Below are 20,601 nucleotides of genomic sequence, written 5' to 3'. Positions count from 1 at the left end.
TCCATCTATGGACTGGGCGCTCGAGTATACCTAAGAGAGAAATTCAAAGAAGTTAACGTTCTTACCGTTGCATCTCAATACATACTAGAGAATATTATGTATGTTCGGAAAAACATCCACGAATTCAAGGTTAACAGTGATATCCATAACTATAACACTAGAAACAAACATAAACTTGCTGTGCCCGCCCACCGCCTCCGTAAGGTTAGTACGTCTTTCGTCGGGAACTGTACACGTTTTTATAACAAAGTCCCCACTGATGTAGTGAATTTACCACTTCACAAATTTAAGTCGCACATTAAGCACTCCTTGTTACGTAAGGCGTACTACACTGTAAATGATTCTATTAATGATAGAGATGCTTTTAAGCCGGTAGCTTGATTTCATTAGTATAATAAGAATTAAATAAAAATTGTTTTTTTTTTTACATTGTGAATGAAATATGCTAGTGTCCAGTAGAATTGACACATGAGACAATGATGTTCTCGCTTGATTATATTGTTTAATTTAATTTTAGTTTTGGACACTTGGAGACCTTATACATCTCTAAGTACATATTTATTTATTTGATTTTTATTTTTGATTGTACATACTTACATATATTTTTAATGTTTCTGACACTTAGAGACCTTTACATCTCTAAGTCAACTTAGACTAGTAATTATGTGAAACTATATTACTGTCTTTTTATGTAACATATGAGCACAAAATGCCGTGTCTTACAGCTACATGTTATTACTATTTTAATATTAATATAGGCCGGTAGCTTGAACATGTCATGCTCGCTTAAAAGTCTTTGCTTACGGTGGCGTTGTTGATCGGGTCGCCACTTTCCCGAATGAAGGTTGAGGGAGGCGATGGCTGAGATACGCGTCATACTCGTGAACGGGTGCTGTTTGTGGAGACTGGTCTGTTAAGCTAACACGAGCTATTATACTTAGTAACTTTTATTAATTAATTACAGTGAGACGCCTCATTCTGTTCTCGTATGTTTTTTTTCTTTTAATGAATGTATTAATTATACAGGATATTGACTCTTGGAGACCCTATACATCTCTAAGGATAACTTGATAAACTATATAATCTTATAGTTCTGACACCTAGAGACATTTACACCTCTAAATATTATAGATTTTTTTTTGTGTGTGTTTTTTTTATCTGTATTTTGTATGTAATTCGACATTAAGAGACCATATACATCTCTTAGTAATTGTAATACGTTAGATTGAATTGTTAGTTTTATTTTATAAAATTGTTGATGTTATTATTTTTGCTTTTATGTAAATTCAATGTTGACGTGTAAAAGTGCCCTTGTGGCCTATTTGCTGAATAAATGTTGATTGATTGATTGATTGATTGATTAACTATAATAATAAAGAAATCGCAGTAAGGAACCTTAGACTTGGCACGACTTTGTCTAGATTTCATTACTTTTTAGAGATAAACAAGCAGCTCCATCGAGACTTGGCTAGTTTTTTACAGAATGTTTTTGGTGGGATGTTACTTTACTGTTTGCTAGTAGGTACCTATAGGGGACAAAAAAAACATACTTGTTTTAGTTTTTGTATGCAGGTACGTGTGTGATGTAATTATGTACCTACATAATATTAATCACCTAAGTATATTATTTTGTTATAATCATAATAATCAGTCGTGAATTGTACAACGTTTTACAGAACATAATATATGACCCTTTTTTAATTTTTGTCCTTAATCCCGCCACCCTAGGTAAAGTAGCACCATATGTACCTACTGTAAAAATATGTGACACGCTAGCTAGCTCTGCTAATAAGATGGTGTCAGATATTTTTGCGGCCTTCGTTGTGCAACATATTACTGCAGGTGACTGTAACTGAAAGCCATAAGGAAATTGTCAACCGAGATAAATGCGTCTTTTAAAGACATCCGCTAAACGGAACACTTTATAATTCATTCATTCATTCATTTATTTAGCCTTGTATTTTCAAAGTTTGGAGACCATATATTATATCGAACATAGATGGTTGCAATAGTTCTAAAATGTTACTTACTGAAATTGATATAGATGTAAATATTTTGAATACAATATTTCTTTATTACCTGTCGAAATAACCCCAACACACCTCATAAAAACGTTCCCATCCACAACCCATTTTATACATTCTACGTCTCTTTACACTCCTTGTGTACTTTTTCCTCCTGTCGGTTGACTTATTGCAATATCGGAACTTTGCATTTCTCTACAAACACGGTAATATTGCTTTTCCTGGCTCGGAGCATTCCAACTGTAAAAATATGATTTTGTTTTAACAATACTCGATGCAACTCGTGGGTACAAGATGAATGAAAAAGAAAAGGAAAGGGAGCAAAAAATATAAGACGTTTCTGCTTGATAAAAATTAATTTATTTAGTGATTGTTTTTGATTCGTCTAAACAAACTCATTTTGCATTCAAACTTATTTACTAATTAGTATGAGTTAACATTTCGCGTTTTGACAAACTATAAACATTATAACGATGTACTTAATAAATTAATTCTTTATTTGTTTCGAATTAATTTCGAGACGAGTATCTGGGTTTCAAAATCTGAATGAAGTATTTAATAATCATTTGAATTATTCGAAATTTAAGTAATAGTTTGTAACGGTTTTGAAATGGTTTTGATACGACCTTCACGATTGGCTTGGTTAACCCGTCGAACGCCCACCATACAACAAATTGATGCAAAACAATTTGACCCATATTGATTTGTAGTAACACACGTCTGATACCGAGTCGGCTTCACAAACTCAGTAACCCAATATCCATCCAAAGGGGAGTGCGTCAAGGGGATACCATTTCACCCAAGCTTTTTACGGCGGTACTGGAAGACGTCATAAAAACGCTTGCAAGGGACAAAACTGGTATCAATATCCATGGTGTCTTCTTGTCGCACCTGAGATTTGTCGACGACATTGTTTTGTTTGCCGAGACCCTGGAAGATCTCCAAAGCATGATTGAAAGCCTATACCATGCTTCTTTGAAAATAGGTCTTAAGATGAATATGTCCAAGACTAAGGTTATGACGAACATCTCTAGTAAATCGATTCCAACCATTATGGTTGGGAACGAAAGACTGGAGGTGGTCGAGCAATACTTGTATCTTGGACATATTCTATCATTTGACAAAACACACCAGCAGAAGGAGATCTCCAGGAGAATCCAGCTCGGTTGGGCGGCATTCAATAAATTAGCGGACATCCTGAAACCTGCTAACATTCCACAATGCCTGAAGACTCGCCTCTTTAACCAATGTGTCCTGCCCACCATGACCTATGGTGCCGAGACATGGACGCTCACTAAGGGGGCTGTGCATAAAATGAAAAATCCGCGTAGCACAGAGAGCCATGGAGCGCGCCATGCTCGGTATCAAGCTTCAAGATCGAGTAAGGAATGTCGAGATCCGTCGCCGCACCAAGGTGGATGACGTGGGTTTCGTCTGTAATATGGCGATTAGCCACTTTTAGTATTTAACAGTAACACTCTGGTTTACTGCGACATAAACGCATATTGCTTGTGTAAACGCAACCTAACGTGTATATATAGGCAGGCATTTAGAGAATAAACGTTCTTATGTTCTTATACCAACACTCATAAGGTGTTTGACTTCTACTCCCATCACCCGCTCGAAACAATATATATAACAAGTCCAATCTTGTTATTTGACGTCATTACCAAACTAAAATGGAATTGGGCAGGACATGTTGCTAGGCAGAGTGATGGCAGGTGGACTAAAATGTTAACAGAATGGTGGGCCGCTTTCAAATGAAAGAAGCGCCTGGCGTCCGTTGGCTCGTTGGGTGGACGACATCCGGAAAATTGCGGGTCACTGCTGGATGAGATTAGCTCAGGACCGGGACAAGTGGCGTACTAGAAGAGAGGCCTATGCTCAGCAGTGGGCGATAAAGGGCTGATATGATGATGATGATGATGATGATACCGAGTCACTATAACCCATTTGAGTTAGCATCACACGTGTCTTGGTAGGGCGCTCCACGCGTGGAGCGAATTTCACGCACGACGCACGACTTTACTTTACCTCGCATGCACGATGTAGAGGTGTAAGTATAGCACGTAAGTACTAATGTTTATACACGGTGTAACATGAAGAAACCGAATAATTTTAACCACGCATTTCTGAGGTCAAAAGAAGTAAAAAATATAATATGAGTTTAGGTCAATTTCGCCAAAAAAATATTTTCTTTTTGTTTTGTTTTTTCAATTTTTTTGAATGTATTTGTACATAAAAAATAAATGTTATTGGTAAACTTGTCACTTAAAATTGATTTTTACATTTTTTTTTCGTATGACCTACTTTTTGCAAAGTGTTACTTGTCACTTTTTGACATCTATCAATAAGGATATTTAGACTACGTCCCATAGGAGCAACATCGCCATCAAAAAGGCCTTTTACACTAAGTAACAATAAAAACTTGTTTTTTTTTTAATTAATAATATCTCTGAAACTAGGCGAATTTCAAAAAAGTTTATAGGACATTTTTGTCTCTAAATATGATCAGGAATACGCTGTTAAAATTATTCGGTTTACTCATGTTACACCGTGTATGTGTGTACTCTCTAGTGTATATAAAATACTCAAAATAAAGTGAGATCATCGATGACATTCTTATCACTTGTCTCCAACTCCCGTCCCTACATGGCGACCCTGCCAGTAGCCGCGGTGAGCGCGTGTTTTAGTGTCAAATACCGCGGAATAATTTGAACAATTAAATGAAATATGCGGGACACATTCTAAACAAACTTCTTACATATGGCAATAGACATACACGTATTTCTGTATGTTTTGTGTTTTCGAAATAATTTTGAGCAATCTTCAAGGTCGTGTCATAATAAGATTCAACCCAAATCGTAAAATCTGAATAGGACCCGAGAATCAGTAGATAGAGTTGGTCTGTGTAGGCGGTCAAAGGCGACCATTCTAACGATGTTTTGGTGCTGACAGTCAATTTGAATACTGACAAACGCATTCTGAATAATTGGTCGTCGTATCTCACTTAGTTATCTTTGTACAAACATGCACTGCATTGCATAGTGCATGAACGCATACATGTGTCGCTTAACTTCAAACTCGGGTAAATCCATTCGACCCTATCAGCAAATACCTACCCTATTATGTACATACACATAAGGAAAATATAAGTGTTAACAGAACCCTCTGACTTTCAACGACCCTTGGCTTCTTTTTAAAGTGACGAATAGCAAGCATAAGAAACCCTTTCTTACTTAAGGCGCCGTGCGTTCAGCGCTTTGTTAGATCAGAATACGGTTGGCCAAAAATATAATAGCAACCTTGAGGGCTTTCTTTAGTAATTTAATTGATTTTAATTCTGATTAAACAACTTTCGCTCGATAGAAAAAAAAATACGTATATATAGTATTGGCCTAAAATGCGCTAAATTTTTTTGTACCTAATATTTGTGCAAAAGCCAAAATATGATATTTGTTTTAAAAACTGCGCAATTTATTTTCAATCGAACACATCGATTACTTGTTTTTAATGTAAAACCAACTAAAATCAAAACAATGATCTTTCGCTCACGCTCAGTGAGACCAGTACGGATATGATGGTCGTTCTTGTCTACGTGACAGCGTGATAAAACGGTGTCCGTCACTTTCTATCCCTCGGTGTTAAAAAGTGACAGTTATTTTATCACGTGGATAAAGATGGATTAAGCCATCCATAATACGCCGGCTGGGGTGCGAAACTCCTCCCTTCGGGCAAACTCGGCTCTGTTCGGCTCAGCATTGCTCCGAGCAATTTTTAGGGTTGACACAATTTGACGTCTCGTTGCGTGCACGACCACAGATAAGATAATGGCTTGAATTTTGACAACCCTAAATAGCCAAAAGGGATACTGCTATAATTAAAAGGACAGCATGATCCGACCCTGAACCGCTGTCAAACTTCTGTTTTATTATTTATTCTGTGGTGAAAGTGAGAGGAGATCTTGACTTCACGGCGCCTTAAGTGGAAATAGGGTAGACCTAGCCAAAACAGATCTAGGCCCAGTATGTTTACGAATGTGTGGAAGTGACGGCCATCAATATTGCCCTCTCTTACAGCACAACGAACACAGTGGTTCTATTAAGGTATAAAAAAAAAATTGCATTGCTGGACTTGCTCCTCTCAAGCATGAGAGGGTTTAAGATATAGTCCCCACGCTGGCCCAATGCGGGTTGGGGACTTCACTTTTGAATTTCTTCGCGGATGTATGCAGGTTTCCTCACAATGTTTTCCTTCAGCGAAAAGCTAGTGGTAAATATGAAATGATATTCCGTACATTCGAAAAACTCATTGGTACGAGCCAGGATTTGAACCCGCGACCTCCGGATTGAAAGTCGGACGTCAGATGTTAAGGGGCCCACTGATTAACAGTCCGCCGGACGGTATCGGCCTGTCAGTTAGAGCAAAATTTTGACAGTTCCGAACAACTGACAGGCCGATACCGTCCGGCGGACTGGTAATCAGTGGGCCCCTTAAGGTATAGTGACACGCTCTTATGGCTCTACAAATAAAATCGTGTCAGATATTATTACGGCCTTCGTTGTGTAACGTATTATCGCAGGTGACTGTACTGTCCATTTTAGTCCCCGTCGCCTCTGTGATGTGTTCACATATCAGCAGGTTATGTATGACGTCATCATCCTTTCATATCGCTGAGCACTTGCCCCGCCTGCTTCCACTGCGTATATCATTGTGGGTACAGCGAGGAAATGTTATATTCATAAGTAAGTGAATATTATAGGGATAAAATAAATAATAAATAATAATAATAAATATTATAGGACATTTTTTACACAAATTGACTAAGCCCCACGGTAAGCTCAAGAAGGCTTGTGTTGTGGGTACTCAGACAACGATATATATAATATATAAATACTTAAATACATAGAAAACAACCATGACTCAGGAACAAATATCTGTATCATCATACAAATAAATGCCCTTACCAGGATTCGAACCCGGGACCATCGGCTTCATAGGCAGGGTCACTACCCACTAGGCCAGAGTGGTCGTCAAACGGTGTTGCTCGAAGAATTGAATGTAAGAGGTCAAAAGTGGTTAAGTTTTTTCTTGTAGTCTATCTCTGTCGCACTCATGAAATGTTCATGTAAGTGATGGCTTCCTTTTTGTACACCTCGATATGCGTCATTATAGATCTATGGCCGGGACTCGAAGAATAAATGTAATCAAAGAGATCATCATAATGACTGCAGATTCTTATCACTGACAGTCTGTTAATGTTCTCTTTGAACTCACAATCTACAGAGCAATGAAAAGGTCATTACAAATCTTCATACAATGCGACCTGTTTCGATTGCTGTTGAGTGTATACTTTTGTAATCCCCAGTCCGTCTGTCACGACCCAATTCTTCCGGGGCATTTAACTCGGCCCGATATTTACGAGGGAAAGGGAGGGTCACTGAAGAAAAATAGATAGTATAATATCTTTTTCTCAAACATGCAATGAAATATTGATGTTATGTTCCTTATAATAGGCTGCGAAGTATGACGTTTCAGGTGCGGTTAGGACAAAAGGTCGTTAATGGAATTTCATACACATCTTGCAGGCCTAGGTCGGCAAAGTCCTCTTTTTTAATTTTCATTTCACTGATATTTGTGACACAGCATCGTGGCATTCATCCATTAAAAAAAACTAAGAGGCAGTATTTGCTTTATGGTTCGTAATGACACTCTGCCACTACGCCTATAAAAAAAAAACAAAAAACAATGTTTGCTATAATTTGCAGTTTTATTTGTATAAAATCAACATGAACTTAATAAATAATACATTCTATAATTTTATAATTTTAAATTATAAATTTAACTACACAAATAAAAACATTTAAAATATTTCATCTAAACGTTAGCGGTAAAAAGGTCTACTCAAACACGCGTAGTTATATTTTTTAAATTGTTATGGAGGTAAAGTTGAAAAATATTCATTCTGTTTTATTGGATTTATGGTGCGTTGTTGATTTTTTGACTTTAATATGATTTCCGACGAAATAATGAAATTAATATTAATTGTAATCGTAGGTGTTGGAATTGGCAGCGTAAGCAGAATTGATTTTAAATAACTTGCTGCCGCCAAGTCAAAGACGAAGGATGTATTATGGTTGCTTATGGCAATTTTATTATTTGAGTAACTAAGAGAAATGGCTTACAGTTTATTAGAAACAGTTTTGTGGCATATTTTAAATGAATGTAACTACAAATTCGTCAACACTGTGGAAATTATACATATTTACTCCATGTCTAAAGCAACGATGTATGTGAAACATGATATCAACATGAAAGACTATGTAAACTTATGTGACAAAAACGACAGTCAGACGGATACAAGGCGAAAAAATCAAAGATACATGAAAATATACGGGTAGTAAAAATACACGACTCGTGTAAAACATACGCGTGATAATGATATAGGTACGTGTTGGTTATATTTTGGGTGTAGTTTACTTTTAGTTTTTTCTTACTTACTTAAAACTTGGGTTTCGTGGATATTTTATTTTATTTATTTCATTGCATGTTTGAGAAAAGCACTATACATACCTCGGCGGGAAATGGGGTTGCCCGCGCTCAGACCTATCCTATCTCTATATGTCTTCGGCCGGCAACCCCTTTCGTCCCGGCCTCTGTAGTAATGTACTATTTTTATACATACAGATTTTTTGAAAAAAAAAGAACCACCAGCGTGGTGGCCTAGCGGTAAGAGCGTGTGACTTTCCGTCCGGAGGTCATGGGTTCAAACCTCGGCTCGTACCAATGAGTTTTTCGTTTCGGAACTTATGTACTAAAATAAATATCATTTGATATTTCCAGTCGCTTTTCGGTGAAGGAAAACATCGTGAGGAAACCGGACTAATCCCAAAATGGTCTAATAGATGGCAGTCGCTTTCGTAAAAACTAGTACCTACGTCAAATCATGGGATTAGTTGCCAAGCGGACTCCAGGCTCCCATGAGCCGTGGCATACATGCTGGGATAACGCGAGGAAGAAGAAATAAATAAAAGTACGATCTTATAAAAATTTAAGTAGTCTGACAGTAATCTCGATAAAGCTTGAGTTGCAAGTACTTCTCGACGATAAGTAAAGAAGATCAATTTGAGCAGCAGCGTCTAGAAGACCTAGATGCTAAGCGTCATATCCGCAAGACGCGACCTAAGCCCTCCTACACATACACCCGCAACTCGGCTGGACAACTCCATTGCGCACCGTGTGACCGCATCTTCAAGACAAAGTTTGGTTTTGCGAGCCACATCTGGGCATTTCATAATCCGGATAGGAATTGTTGATGGAGTCGCCATTGCCGGATACGGCATATAATCACATTTAAAAAATAAACAAAAATAAGTAGACATCATTTTCTAGGGCAATATTAATTTGTTCCCGTCTAGACGCAAGTCAAATAGTTTTAGTAAATTATACAAATTTTCAACTCCCTTGAAAATACACACCACGGCTAGTTTATTTGAAGGCGTTATTTATTCGAGCTATTTGCCAACCCTGCCCGTACTTATCGTAATTGATTTTGTCTCGGCTTGACAAAATACACCCCGATAAGATCGCCGTGACAATTTTAACAATTTCGCTAAAATTACTTAGAGGCCGATTCAGATTCCATTCTTCTGATTTAGAGTTGTTCTTCTTCTCCTTGTTAGGGGCTATATAAGGTTTCAAAGCCTATATGTATCACTGCGACCATCCCTGATCTATTTAATTGTGATCGCCACCTACTACAACTCTCGATCCAAATAAGTTGTTAAGAGCCAACAGGAGTGGTCATTTCTCTATACAAACGTAGTCCTCGTTTTCCTCCGTGGTTTTTGAAGCTAGAGCAATGATTTTTTCAACACAGATTAATATTGTCAATATCTGTGTCGGACCGTTTTGCTTTTTTTTATATTTTTGTTTTTTAAGGCGCTAGAGCCCTTCAAAAATGGCCAAAATGGCCTAATTGACTATGCCGCAATGAGAGGCGTGGTATTCAAAACTGATATCAATTAGCCAAAAAAGCAAAACGGTCCGACACAGATAATTTCATAATCATTTAGATTTCCAAATTTGGTTACGATTGGTTAAGTTTTGGAGGAGGAAAAAGAGGACTACGAAACCTCGATTTTTGTCATTTTTACGCAGGATTTTTCGCCTCAGCTGCAGTTGTCCCTATCGCACTAATTTTAGGGGCGGAGTCAAGTTTCTAAATACGTACACAGCCAGAAAAGTGATGGGCAATAGTCGACATTTAATGTCGATAATCTAGTGATGTAAGAAGTTATCGATAAACCGTCTTGTGTGAAAATATCTAGATCCTCCTAAGACACAAGGGGTTTTGCGTTGAGAGGGAACACATTTTTGTAGTTACATAGGTACAATCTATTTTGAACTTTTTGATTCTAATATTTCAAATTAGAAATCAAAATCAAAAATATTTTATTGCATGGTTATGGGTTTACAAATTTTTTAGGTACAGTCACGCTCCGTAATTGTCGAGCAATTTAAGGTCCTAACCTTGCCCGTTGACGGCGATCTGGGGCAAATTTTTTACCTATAGTTTTTGTAAGTTTTATTATGTTTGTTAATTTATTTCTTTGTTTCTATCAATAAAGACACTTATTTAGGTCCTAACTAGGTAATGCAATCTCGCACCAAGATTGGCGATTCGAGATCTCGCACGAAAAATCCGAATCGAGATTGTGTTTCGAGATCTCGACAGTCAGATTTTCGGGATCGAGATTAATATCTCGACGAGATCGAATTTGACAAAGTAACTAAAAATGTGTTATTTTAATCAATAATCTCTAAGAATTCCATAGATATAGACATCGTAAAATCGGGCGTATCGAGATATTCCTAGGAATATAATGAAACGCCGACATTTCATGATCTGCCTAGCGAACACCAGCCATTTTGCGCAAACCTCAAGGTGTGATATTCTGATATTCCTATAGTCTATAGGCAAATTAAACAAAAGTCGTCTCCTTCACGATTTTCGTCGACATCTCTTCTAAATACCTAAAACTTGTATGGACGTGTTCCTCGTGGTCTCCAGAATATGAATAAACCGGTTTTTATTTTATGGAGGGGGGGGGGGACGTGTCGAAAAAAAGGAAGGAAAAAGTGGGCGGCCGACTAGCATTGATATTTGTTCACGTCTTTAGTCCTATGGGACCGATCGGTTCGTGTGAGATGTCGTTTGAAAGAGTATTAAACGTGCAATTATTGTTTTATAATAACCTTAGTCATGACTGTAGTCATTTACAAAATATTTAAAATATATGATTTTTTACCGTGCATGGATGGCATAAGTACTGACAAAACATGCGTCTAACTCAATAAATTATAACTTTATCGCAATTAATGTTATTATTAAATATACGAAAAATTTCATTAGCTTTCCAAAAACATAAGTTTTATTGATGTATGATATTATACATATAACAAAGTAATGATGAATTTTGTTCCGTCACGTAAATGGCGGGCGACCGACCTCAACTGATCATTATTTCTCGGGTTCTATTTTACTGATCTGATGACTGATGGTGATGCATACCATTAGAAAGAATATTAAACATATACTATAATTGGTTTCTAATAACCGTAGTCATAACTGTAGTCATTTACAAAATCATTGAAAATATGTATATGATTTCTCGATCAATTATTTTACAATGCGCCCGCTATGAAGCTAGGAATATCAAAGAATGCATTGCTCTGATGAATCTGCCGTCTTTTTCATAAGGAAGATCGTGATATGCCTGGGTTAATATTAGATCAGGAAATGGTGGCGTTTCATGATACGCCAAGGATTACGATTTTTCGATATGCCGCCGACATACTACTTGTTTAAGGTACCTCATGTTATATTTTGAAAATAACAACAACAAATTAAATATTTAACATAAAATCAATTTTAATTTTTACTTTACTTCTATGAAATGCTATCGATGTTAAACCACTATTTACCTTTACTTAGAAACTGCGTAACAATAATAGAGCTAAAGCCGGACACATAATAGCACTGCCTGAACAACATGAATCTAAGGTCATATATTACTTAAAACAAAGTATTTCACTTTCAGTCTTGTTCGAGATCTCGAATATATTAATCGAGATCTCGACCGAGATTGCATATATCGAGATTTCCTGTCAACTAGGCTAAATTTAGAAAATACGTGCGAGATCTAGCGAGATCTCGAAATTGCGAGATCTAGATAGCATTCCCTAGTCCTAGCTGAATTGGTTGTTTCATACACTTACTCTTACTCTATAGAATGTCCAATCCTGCCTTACAAAGACGTTAATATTTATATTTGTCATGTCTATACTTCGTTTCTGAGCATTATTGAAAAAAAAATACTTACTTGATACTAGTATTAACTACTAAGTACATAAATAGGGTAATTCGCCAGTAACAGGCCACTATTAGTAACTGGCCACGCCAAACCAAAAATGAATTCTATTCACCTATAAATAGAATTCATTTTAGTATAAGGTGGCCAGTTATTGAAGTTATTGAAACCTTATACTAAAATGAATTCTGTTTATAGGTGAATAGGATTCATTTTTAGTTTAGGGCGGCCAGTTAATAAAAGTGGCCAGTTACTGGCGAATTACCCTACTTAGTAGTAGCAGTAACAAAAAGTGGCAATGCAAATTGCAATCAGTGAGGTGCGCGCCAGCGCGAGTGCGGGCGCACCGCACGCGTCTGTGTGCGTGCATTACACATACAAATACAGTCTCTCACGCCGCGGTTACGCCCCGTCAGAGCGACGGGTATATTCAGCTTGAAATCTCAAAATTTACTTTTAGCTCAGCTCCCGTTTCGTCTTAAGCCGACCACTAACTAACAAATGTGGTTGTGGTTGGTGCAACTGGCCCTGACTACGCAGATTGGTGAGCGCGGTATGCGCTAGGAGAGTGGTGTCATTAGGCATCTCTTTTGCACTTACTGGTGCGCATGAGACACACCTATGAGTTAAGTCAAGGTCGTATGATCGTATCTTAGCAGAATCAAAACCTTCACAATTTTGTAAACCAGAATAGGCCTCTCAAACGCTCGGCTTGTGTATTGTTTAGGTATTTTCATTCAAATAAGATTTTGAAGGCAGTTGTTTTTGGACAATCTATTTCAGAGTTTATATTTGAGGTTTATAATTTTGTGATATTTGACAATATTGACGTAATTTAAAATGCATAATACGGGATGCAAAGGTTTGTATATGTGTCAATTGTAATGAGTTGTAGCTTCCTGATCTTTTTGAATAACAAATGTACTTTTTAAATAATATTTTAGTTAAATATCAGAGCCAAATTGTTATTAAAAAAGATTCTCTGTGTTCAGCCCGCGCCCTAATACGACACAGATTGAATGTGTTTCGTGGAAAAATCATTGAATAAGAATTCAGTCATACTCGTATTTAGGCATAGTAATATAAATTAAGCTAACATTAATGTGTTCTATTAGCTTTAAGGATATACGGATATTACAAGCATAACATATTATACATATTGTTAGATGTAGTTAAATGTTCTTTTATAAAAATAAATTACTGTATTTTTTTTTCTGTAAAGATTTTTGTGAACTACAACGATCCAAAATATGTTTACACGAGAATGTCATTATTAACTGAAATAAATGTCATATACCACAGAATAAATAATACATGGCCGCTAGGTGGCAACAGCGACACGCGCGGCTTATGGCAAACCCTAAAATTCGGGTCGAACGGATGTAGTTTTAGCTACCTGTAGCAAAGCGACGAAATCGCGGAGTGAGCCACGCCTGCGTATATGTACTAAGAAAAAGTGACGAAGGCCTCCAGTGCCCCAGGCTGGAATCGAACCAGCGTTCCCTGCTGAAATTCGGCCTAGCTTGCTGAGGACTCTCAACTTGTCTACAATAACTTTTGCAACTTGCCATATATGCGTCTACCGTAATGATCCAAGCTATACCGTAATGTCCATTTAAGCCTAGCTAGGAGTATATAAAGCAGTTAATGCATCGCTAAACGGTCGCATGTCCATATAAAATGTATGACGCTGGGACAACTGAATTAAGTCGTTTTGAGAAATCTCCGTGTTTTCTAGAAAAGTAAATGCTTCATCACGCATAATGGTAACATTCAATTTCTGACCGCAGCTGCACTACTAGTAGGTACGAACGCGTTGGTGTTATTGTCAATTTCCATAGTAAAATGAATGGTAGTGCAGCTGTCGTTGGAAATGGACTGTCACCTTAAGTCATAACTGCCAATGGAAAACTTATTTAATTTAATTTGGTTACTCATGTTCTATTACGACTGTTTTTCAAGGTGAGACAGTACAAAATAAACTGCTGCAGTAAAAACTTTTTAAAATTTTAAAAGTTGTAAATATTATAAACTGAAATAAATGTCATATACTAAGAAAAAGAAATGTCATATACTAAATATTGTAATTAATTGCCTGACATTGTAATTTTAATTTTTTTGTCATTTTACCTGTTTGCATGCTGTTTTGAAGGTAATGTTTTCGACATTTATCTATTTTACTTCTCATAGAGTGTAAGTGAGTACTGTAAGTTGTTGTGACTATTAAATAAAAATAGACTTTACATCTCAATACTACTCCGGTTCGCTTGTTTTTGATTTAAAAATATATTAATTTATATTGTAGTGAAATAAGTTGCAAATTATCTTTATCCATAAAATTTATTACATATTTTGCTCCTTGTGGTACACATAAAAAGTTTTTAGACAGTTAGCAGAAAGTTCAAATATGTTTACTGCCTCTAACATTTACGATGATCATAATCAGCTCACTGCGGTAGTCACAGCAAGTACACGTACGTAGCTTGCTATGTGTTTATCATGGCATCTCTTTCACACATCATTTTGATTATACGAGTGCAATAAGGAAAGCACTATGTTTTAATTCTAATTAAATGTAGTGCTTGTCAGGCCGTTGATTTTAGATAGACTTAAAGGAAAATATTAACACCTATTTTTGGCATGATTCCTGTGTAGGTTGGAAAAGTAGTGGCTTATCTGATGTTTTTAGACAGAATTTAGACTTTATTTTATGAGCTTTAGGTAGTAGTGTTGCCAACTCGGTTTTTAAAAAAATGCTAGACTAATGTCTAGATTATGCCAAAATTATGCCAAAGATTTTTGAAACACCTATGCTAAAAAAATGCTAAAATATCACTTGAATTTAGACACTTAAAACACATACTTTTTCAAATTTACCGACTTTTTTCTACTGACAAGATCTGCTTGACCAACTTTATAATAGTCCGTTGACGTCCATCCGTCCACAAAAGTCAAAATTCATATGAAAATATGAACCACATAAGGCGATGGCGCATATTGTTGCTGCCAAGTTGGTGCAAACTTGGCTTAAACTAAATTATGCTAAAAAATATACCAGATGCTAAATGGAGAAGTTTGGTGCCAAAGCGTGTGAAAATATGCCAGATCTGGCATCATTTATGCCAAGTTGGCAACACTGTTAGGTAGGTACTTGCATATCGTATGAATCACTAATCACATAGTTTTTGAGACTGAGACCGGTACCCTGTTTATCAAAAGCTTGTAACTTGTAATACAAGTGGAAGTCCCTTTTTGACAGCGTTTGTTAGAGAAGGACTTCCACTTGTATTACAAGTTACAAGCTTTTGATAAACAGGGCACTGGGGCCGATTGCATAACAACTTGTAACTAATAATATTAGCGGAAGTTTCCTTCCAATTCCTTTGATTAGAAAGAGAGTTTCGCTAATATTATTAGTTACAAATTGTTATACAATTGGCCCCTGGGCCCTGTTTATCAAAAGCTTGTAACTTGTAATACAAGTGGAAGTCACTTTTTAACAAAAGCTAACAAAAAGTGACATCCACTTGTATTATAAGTTACAAGCTTTTGAGAAACGGCCCAATGTAGGTAGATTTTAAAACTATGTTAAAAATAATAATAATGAAAAATATTGTATGTGTTAATGTACAAAATGTCTTACAAAATATTTGTAAAAATAAAACATTCAACAACCACTTTTCTAAATGACGCCACGCGCTTAAACAACATAAATCGCAACGAAATCAAAGCGAAACAGAAAAACCGGGCAAGTGCGAGTCGGACTCGCGCACGAAGGGTTCCGTACCATAATGCAAAAAAAAAAAACAAAAAAAAGGAAAAAAAAAACGGTCACCCATCCAAGTACTGACCACTCCCGACGTTGATTAACTTTGGTCAAACATCACGTTTGTTGTATGGGAGCCCAATTTAAATCTTTATTTTATTCTGTTTTTAGTATTTGTTGTTATAGCGGCAACAGAAATACATCATCTGTGAAAATTTCAACTGTCTAGCTATCACGGTTCGTGAGATACAGCCTGGTGACAGACGGACGGACGGACGGACGGACAGCGAAGTCTTAGTAATAGGGTCCCGTTTTACCCTTTGGGTACGGAACCCTAAAAATACTACGTGAATACTCAATACAAATGAAAACTCCCATCATCACATCGTTTCATATGCGATAAACTTGCAAGCTTCAATAACCATTGCGGCGTTGTTAAACCTAAAGAATCTTTCGAACTCATAAAGCCCGCAATGGATTGCGAAAGCAGTTTACAATCAATGTATTTTGCATCTAGGTCGGCCATTACGGAATGAAAATCTCTTTTGCTATCTGCCTCGTTTCGCTGCAAAATGCATACATTTTTTAATCTTCACCAGGGGACGAAGGTAACAGGTTGCTGGCTAATATTGAAGCTACAAGTTTGGTTGAATTTAATGGGTTAGATTTGGCATCTTTGAACGAACATAATTCTTTTTTAAAGTTCCGTACCCAAAGGGTAAAACGGGACCCTATTACTAAGACTTCGCTGTCCGTCCGTCCGTCCGTCCGTCTGTCACCAGGCTGTATCTCACGAACCGTGATAGCTAGACATGCAGTTGAAATTTTCACAGATGATGTATTTCTGTTGCCGCTATAACAACAAATACTAAAAACAGAATAAAATAAAGATTTAAATGGGGCTCCCATACAACAAACGTGATTTTTGACCAAAGTTAAGCAACGTCGGGAGTGGTCAGTACTTGGATGGGTGACCGTTTTTTTTTTGCTTTTTTTTTGTTTTTTTTTTTTAATTAATGGGGGAATACGAGTGTTCTTTGCAACGAGGATACACAATGAGGGTATACGAGGATATTGCAAATCGCTTTTAGCGTTGTTACTTTGAGCTAATCAGGGGACAATGTAAGGGGTCAAACGGCTATTTTATGGGGACTTTATTATTCCAAAGGTATATGTGTGTGTGTTTGCAGTAGGCCCTCTGATCTGGTGAAATAAGAGGGGTCATGAACAAAGTGTTATTTTTAGGGTTCCGTACCCAAACGGTACTCCATACCCCTCCGGCCGTTTTGGCAACCAAGTTTCGCAACCAGTTGTTGAAAAATAAAAAATAATCTTGTTACGCAACTAGTTGCCCAAAAAGAAATTCTATTCCTGATCCACAACTACCGTAGATGACAGTGGAGTTTCGCAACCAGTTGTCGGAAAGGAATTAAATGTCTTTGTTTACAACTGGTTACCAAATAAGACTTTCATATCTCATTTCACAGCTAGACATTACGTGACATCTAGAATATCCTAAAATCACCTGGAACGAGCGTTTGCAGTCAACATTGCGGAGTAGGGGAAAATGGGTGGACACAAGTATTTATATGCCCCAACAACCGCACCGATTTCGACGCCCGCCACGCACAGGATATTGCTGATCTGCTTAGGTTCTCGTTAGAGGTGGTGAATTCCGTGGTGTCAAATATGTTAAGCAATGTTGTGGACTAAAATATTTTTTTATAAAATATTAACCTGTACGCGTTATTTTGTATTTTTTGTGAAATTTAGTAAATCGCAGCCATGGTATTTGTACTACCACTCAACTAGGGGGCTGTCCATAAATTACGTCATCGATTTTTGACGATTTTTGAGCCCCCCCCCCCCCTAAAATCATCCAAAAATCATGCTTCGAATGGCCCCGTTTCCTCCTACGTCATGCTACCATCATCCGATGTCCAGACCCCACCGCCCTAATTTGAAATGACGTAATTTATGAATAGCCCCTAGGTAAGCTTTATAGCTTATTTATCTGGCTTTAATTATTAAAGTCAGATATATATATAGCTAAATTAGCTAAAAAATCCTGATTTTTTTTATTTGACTAAGAATAACTTATTCCCATTAAATTTTCTCATCTACGAATTATTCCAGACAAAATTATTCCGGACGAATTATTCCAGAATAAAATCACCGTAATTTTATTCTTGCAAATTCTTATTCAAATAATGATTTTATTCTTGAATGCCCAACACTGTATGTAAGTACTTTTATATGTACATTTGTTTTTGAAGCCTTGGAAACTAGCCACATTTTCTCTAAGTGTCTGAGCTCTATTCTTCGTTGGCAACTGGATGTCAAACAGGAATAGAATTTCATTTTAGGCAACTAATTGCTTAACACGATGATATATTCTTTTTTGACAACTGGTTACGAAACTTGGTTGCCAAAACGGCCGGAGGGCTCCATCCCTCCGGCCGTTTTGGCAACCAAGTTTCGCAACCAGTTGTTGAAAAATAAAAAATAATCTTGTTACGCAACTAGTTGCCCAAAAAGAAATTCTATTCCTGATCCACAACTACCGTAGATGACAGTGGAGTTTCGCAACCAGTTGTCGGAAAGGAATTAAATGTCTTTGTTTACAACTGGTTACCAAATAAGACTTTCATATCTCATTTCACAGCTAGACATTACGTGACATCTAGAATATCCTAAAATCACCTGGAACGAGCGTTTGCAGTCAACATTGCGGAGTAGGGGAAAATGGGTGGACACAAGTATTTATATGCCCCAACAACCGCACCGATTTCGACGCCCGCCACGCACAGGATATTGCTGATCTGCTTAGGTTCTCGTTAGAGGTGGTGAATTCCGTGGTGTCAAATATGTTAAGCAATGTTGTGGACTAAAATATTTTTTTATAAAATATTAACCTGTACGCGTTATTTTGTATTTTTTGTGAAATTTAGTAAATCGCAGCCATGGTATTTGTACTACCACTCAACTAGGGGGCTGTCCATAAATTACGTCATCGATTTTTGACGATTTTTGAGCCCCCCCCCCCCTAAAATCATCCAAAAATCATGCTTCGAATGGCCCCGTTTCCTCCTACGTCATGCTACCATCATCCGATGTCCAGACCCCACCGCCCTAATTTGAAATGACGTAATTTATGAATAGCCCCTAGGTAAGCTTTATAGCTTATTTATCTGGCTTTAATTATTAAAGTCAGAGATATATATAGCTAAATTAGCTAAAAAATCCTGATTTTTTTTATTTGACTAAGAATAACTTATTCCCATTAAATTTTCTCATCTACGAATTATTCCAGACAAAATTATTCCGGACGAATTATTCCAGAATAAAATCACCGTAATTTTATTCTTGCAAATTCTTATTCAAATAATGATTTTATTCTTGAATGCCCAACACTGTATGTAAGTACTTTTATATGTACATTTGTTTTTGAAGCCTTGGAAACTAGCCACATTTTCTCTAAGTGTCTGAGCTCTATTCTTCGTTGGCAACTGGATGTCAAACAGGAATAGAATTTCTTTTTAGGCAACTAGTTGCTTAACACGATGATATATTCTTTTTTGACAACTGGTTACGAAACTTGGTTGCCAAAACGGCCGGAGGGCTCCATACTCCAAGAGCTCGGCATCAAGCAGCGTCTATCCTCCATCGTTCAGGCTCGCATCCTCACTTTCTTTGACACGTTCCTCGACGTGGAGATGTATCCATAGAGCGACTGGTGGTGCAAGGCAGAGTAGAAGGCACCCTAGGGCGAGGAAGGTCGCCCATGAGGTGGACGGACCAAATAAAGGCAGCAATGGACGGCCCCTTGCACGAATGCGCTAAACGCGCAGCCGTCAGGGAGGAGTGGAGGCGAGCCGTCAAACGTGTCACAAAGGGAGACTTCCAATGATGACCACGACCGCTCTGTCAAGAGTGACCCGATCAAGAAGAAGACCCAAACGGTAAAAACGGAGACTCCACTTTCCGTATATCTGATACCAGGCTGTATCTAACTTAACTTAAAAGAGTTATTCTCTTGTCGGTGGAGTATCTTTCCAGTTTTCCCTATCTTGCGCCAGCTCTTTGACTTTTTGATACGACACGACCACTACTTTTTCTTTCACTTGCTCCAAAAAGCGACACACAATAACACAAGCGTCAGAAATTATAGAAGTATAAGTATATTTGGGGCATTATTTATGAAAAGGGACCTTATTGTCGACGGCGCTTAAGTACGCCGCACAGCGTCGCGCGGCATTGTATTTATATCGGAGCATCGTTAATAATGGCGTAAGCGCCATCGACAATAAGGTCCCTTTTCATAGATAACGTCACATTTATACAAATAATTATAAACAAACTGCTTATTATGTAGCTAGAATTAATGGTAATCTTTCATGTCCGTTCTCGTTTACATGAACTATTGTTTCTTATCTTA

The sequence above is a fragment of the Cydia fagiglandana genome, chromosome 21 (assembly GCF_963556715.1).
Source record: "Cydia fagiglandana chromosome 21, ilCydFagi1.1, whole genome shotgun sequence".
Lineage (NCBI taxonomy): Eukaryota > Metazoa > Arthropoda > Insecta > Lepidoptera > Tortricidae > Cydia > Cydia fagiglandana.
The sequence above is the reverse complement of the archived record's forward strand: the minus strand, read 5'-3'. Positions refer to the sequence as shown.